This window comes from Babylonia areolata, chromosome 2 (assembly GCF_041734735.1).
Source record: "Babylonia areolata isolate BAREFJ2019XMU chromosome 2, ASM4173473v1, whole genome shotgun sequence".
NCBI classification, from domain to species: Eukaryota; Metazoa; Mollusca; class Gastropoda; order Neogastropoda; family Buccinidae; genus Babylonia; species Babylonia areolata.
In genome coordinates this window covers 18,176,771-18,181,770 of record NC_134877.1, presented here as the reverse complement: position 1 = coordinate 18,181,770, position 5,000 = coordinate 18,176,771, and the positions used below count along the sequence as shown (strand labels likewise).

General features: G+C 42.5%; 1 protein-coding gene across 1 annotated transcript in view; it reads right to left on the bottom strand.

Moving 5' to 3' along the window:
- Positions 1-4,200: 4,200 nt before the first annotated feature.
- LOC143298698 (electrogenic sodium bicarbonate cotransporter 1-like) overlaps positions 4,201-5,000 on the bottom strand; it is a 72,005-nt gene continuing 71,205 nt past the window's right edge. Inside the window, exon 23 of the mRNA XM_076611595.1 lies at positions 4,201-5,000. This exon is cut by the window's right edge and continues 1,443 nt beyond it. The gene's annotated coding sequence lies outside the window, so the exon portion shown is untranslated.

The window sequence follows — 5,000 nt, the reverse complement described above, 5'->3', positions numbered from 1 at the left end:
ACCTATCAGAGTGGATTTCTTCTACAGAAGTTTGCCAGATGAGAGCACCCGGGTTGCCATGGGTTCTTTTTTTTTTCTGTGCGCCACGTGCGTGCTGCACAACAAAGGAGTTTGTCTCATCCGCATGACTAGACGCTCAGTTTTAATTTTCCAGTCACAAACCCAGTTGGGAGAAAGGGCAAGAGCTTGGAATCGAACCCAGACCCTCACGGACAGTGTTTTGGCTGATGAGTGTCTTGAGTCACTCAGTACAGCCAGTCCTCTCTTCTCATCTACACAGATCCCTCGGATGTCCAGTGGGTGTCTGAATGACCCAACCTTTAGTTTCCGTCGTCAGAATTGTGGTATTCTTTGTCAACATTCACGTCTTCAGTATAAGAGCCTTCTGCTTGCAATATTTTGGGGTGAAACGCTGTTAACGTCGTCTCTTTCGCCGTTCGTATGGAGAGAGTTAACCATTCTGTTTCCTTGCACCTGGTCTCATTGTGATGATTGAAGACATCAGGTTGAGTACTGATTTAATTTCACATTTGAATGACATCATTGAAATGAACAGAAAAATAAATGAAGGAATGAATAATGAATAGATAAACAAATTCTTCTTCTTCTTCTTCTTCCGCGTTCCCTGGCCACGCTAGATTTTCAGTCCGGTCAGGACAGCGAAGTCCGCGGTCCGTCGCAGCGACCCCACCGGTCCTCACAGTTTCTCCTGGAGCTCCACCGGGCTGGGCCATGCCTGGCGTCTCAGAGCGTCGAAGGTGGGGCAGGACTGCAGGATATGGGAGGGGGTCTGTGGGCCTGTGCCACAAGGGTACTGGTCAGTATTTGATATCTTCATATAAATAAATAAATGAATAAATAAACGGTAGGAGAGGTGGGGGGAGGGGGAAGGGGAATTGTATGGTGGTGAGTTGAGGAAAACAGGAGAGAAAAAAACAACAACAAAAAACAACATGGAGGATAGAATCAAAAGATTTGTAATAAACTAAGAAGTGTGGTTGTTAAAGTAAATTACTTGCTGGACTTTTTTTTTTTTTTTTTTTTTTTTTTTTTTTTTTTTTTTTTTTTTTTTGCTGCCCCATCATCTGCACCGTTTCAGTGGCAATACTCCCACGCCGCTCATTTAGATTCCCCCATACACGTTCACACCCAGGTTCGTCCGTCGCAGTTCCAGCATCGGCAGTCCACACGGGAACCATCGATGTTAGGTCGCCAGGAGGCCACACACCAGAGGAGACCCTGCACTGCTGCTGAGTCACTTCGGTGGTGTTCAGTGGTGCCTGTTCTGATTTTACGTACTTAGGACACCACCTACTAAGCCCCCTACCAACGACAATAATGGCTTAGTCGCAGGGATTCGAACCCGCGTCCTCCCAGCCGTCAGTCCGCGACGCTAACCACTTCGCCACGGCGGCTGGTTACTTGCTGGACTTGGTAAAAGGCAAAACTGCAAACCATGACATGGTTTGGCATGTCCTCTAATGAGTTAATTATAGCGCCAAGTCACACACGCACCAGACTGCTGACAGTCTCGCGTCATCACGATTTGTGTGTTTGGAGTGTTCCTGGCACATCGGGTTTGGTTTGTTTTTGTTTGTGTTCGTCTTTTGATCTTGCCGACTCCTGAGGTGTCACTGGGTTATGTCTGTGGTGTGTGTGTGTGTGTGTGTGTGTGTGTGTGTGTGTGTGTGTGTGTGTGTGTGTGTGTGTGTGTGTGTGTGTGTGCGAGCGAGCGCGTTTGTGTATGCGTGTGTGTGTGTATGTGAGAGAGAGAGAGAGAGTGTGTGTGTGTGTGCGTGTGTGTGTGTGTGTGTGTGTATGTGCTTGTTTGCATGTGTGTGTGTGTGTGAGTGTGTGTGTGTGTGAGTGTGTGTGTACGTGTGTGTGTGTGTGTATGTGTGTGTGTGAGTGTATGTGTTTGTGTGTGTGTGTGCGCGTGCGTGTGTGTGTGTGTGTGTGTGTGTGTGTGTGTGTGAGTAAGCAAATGCCCTCTCTTTTCTTTCTTTTTTTTTTTTTTTTTTTTTTTTGGGGGGGGGGGGATGTTTTTTTGTTCTTACTTCCTTCCTTTCTTTCGTGAGCGTGTATTTGCTCTGTCTCTCTCTCTCTCTCTCTCTCTCTCTGTGCCTGTGTGTCTGTGTGTATCTGTGTGTTCGCACGTGCCTGCGCGTGCGTGTCGGGGAAGGGTGCGGAGGTGGGGGATGGGACATACGCGCGCACGAGTTATGAACAAGACCCACTGAAACAAATTTTCATTTTAGTTGATGGCATTTATTTCTTGAATACGAAAGATTTTCGTCCTATACGTATGAAAATAATAACAAATTGGAACTAAATTATATACACAGATAAAAAAAAAACTAATCCTCGTAATGGAAACAAATAAAGAAATAAATTATTAAAATACATTATAAAAGAAAGAGACCCCACTGAAGAAGAAAGGAGAAAGGCTGGACTCCAGCAATATATATATAACTGGCTCTAAAACTGGATCTAAATCGTGGAATTCATCAATTAAAACATCAGAATTTTAAGTTCAACGAATTATAACAACAACAACAACAACAACAAGAACAAAAATAGAAAACCAAAACCAAAACACAGAAAAAAAATATCCTGAGTATCTTTGCTAAGAGCAACACACACACACACACACACACACATCACAGAGTCTAACGTGCAAGATTTTCTTGTCTATATACAACATTTCTCTCAACTGTCCAAAAAAAAAAAAAAAAAAAAAAGGGGGGGGGGGGGGTACGGGGGGGGGGGGGGGGGGGGGAAGAGAAGAGAAAAAAAAAAGTGGATGAAACTGCACGACTTACCTAAATGCATTGATTCAATGAATCTTTTATTTGAAAATACTGATGTACACGTTACATTCATTGAAACATGTCTTTAAAAAATAAAAAACAAATAATAATAAAAAGACTGCTGTATCATCAAAAACTCATCGCAAGTGACACAGGTTCCTAATTATTTTTCGTATTACTATGGTCAGTGTTAACAAACATTATGGACAGTGACGAAACAAAGAAACAAGAAACTCGCACAAAAAAAAGAACGAAACTGTAACGAATCAATCTGCAAAACAAATCACATCGTCAAATTCATACTATACAGTGTTTTTTGTTTTTGTTTTAAAAAAATCTTTTTAAGAAGACAGAAAAATATACATTGAGAAACAGAGACAGAGAGAGAGAGAGAGGGGGGGGGGGTGAAAGGGAAATAACAGTGAAGAGAGAGAGAGGGGGGGGGAGTGAGATAGAGAGGATAAAAGGGAAATAACAGTCAAGAGAGAGAGAGGGGGGGGGATAAACGGGAAATAATAGTCAAGAGAGAGAGAGGGGGGGGGGGGGGTGAAAGGGAAATAACAGTAAAGAGAGAGAGAGAGAGAGACAGAGAGAGAGGGGCGATGAAAGGCAAGTAACAGTCAAGAGAGAGACAGAGAGACAGAGAGAGAGGGGGGATATGAAAGGGAAATAACAGTCAAGAGAGAGAGACAGAGACAGAGAGAGAGAGAGAGAGGGGGGATGAAAGGGAAATAACAGTCAAGAGAGAGAGGGGGGGGGGAATGAAAGGGAAATAAGTCAAGAGAGAGAGAGAGGATGAAAGGGAAATAACAGTCAAGAGAGAGAGAGGATGAAAGGGAAATAACAGTCAAGAGAAAGAGAGAGAGGATGAAAGGGAAATAACAGTCAAGAGAGAGAGAGGGGGGATGAAAGGGAAATAACAGTCAAGAGAGAGAGAGAGAGGATGAAAGGGAAATAACAGTCAAGAGAGAGAGAGAGGATGAAAGGGAAATAACAGTCAAGAGAGAGAGAGAGGATGAAAGGGAAATAACAGTCAAGAGAAAGAGAGAGGATGAAAGGGAAATAACAGTCAAGAGAGAGAGGGGGGGAGAGGATGAAAGGGAAATAACTGTCAAGAGAGAGAGAGGATGAAAGGGAAATAACAGTAAAGAGAGAGAGAGAGAGGATGAAAGGAAAATAACAGTCAAGAGAGAGAGAGAGAGGATGAAAGGGAAATAACAGTCAAGAGAGAGAGAGAGAGGATGAAAGGGAAATAACAGTCAAGAGAGAGAGGGGGGGGGATGAAAGGGAAATAACAGTCAAGAGAGAGAGAGAGAGAGAGAGAGAGAGAGATAGGAAGGGGGTAGGAGGAGAGGAAGATGAAAGGGAAATAACAATCAAAGACCCAAACGCCGGCAACAAAATGCTATGTACAATATACAACGATAGGGAACTTCCTGTCTTTGTCTATATCCCTGCCACCTTCTCACCGCCGCAAAATAAAAAAGATGGTCTGTGGCCAAACCAGTCACCTCCGCCGTCACATGATGATGATGATGATGATGATGATAATAATAATAATAATAATATAAACAACAACAACAACAATATAATAATAATAATAATAACTGGTTCCTCTACACTTCTTGTTGAAGTCACGTCACCTTCACCAGTGGATTTCTTGCATCCGTGGCTTTGAAATTAAAGACTCCTCTCCAATTCGCGAACGTCCCCCACACCTTTCGGAAAATGACTGATGCTACATGGAAGGCTTTTAGACTTTTAGTTTTCATCATGATTGTAAATTTCTTTTTTTAGAAGAGAAAACAAACAACAATGTACACACACACACACACGCGCGCGCGCGCGCGACAATTTAACAGACACGAAACTGATTAAAAAAAAGGGGGGTGGGGGGGGAATTTCACAATCACGTCAATTATAAGAGGAATACATTTACAATAAAACGTAATCTCAGCATGAATATTTTTTCTACAGTACCGGACAGAACGTCAACATAGTGGATACTATTGGTTCGTCTATTTTTGTTTCATTAAATTAATTTACCAAAATATCATCTGTTTTACTGAGTTTCTGATATTCACATTGTAAGAATACCTTTAACACCACAATCAACCGAAACGGGGCTGAATCGTTTAACCGAAATGGAAAAAGAAGCTTCTTTTCTTTTCTTTTTTTTTCTTCTTTTTT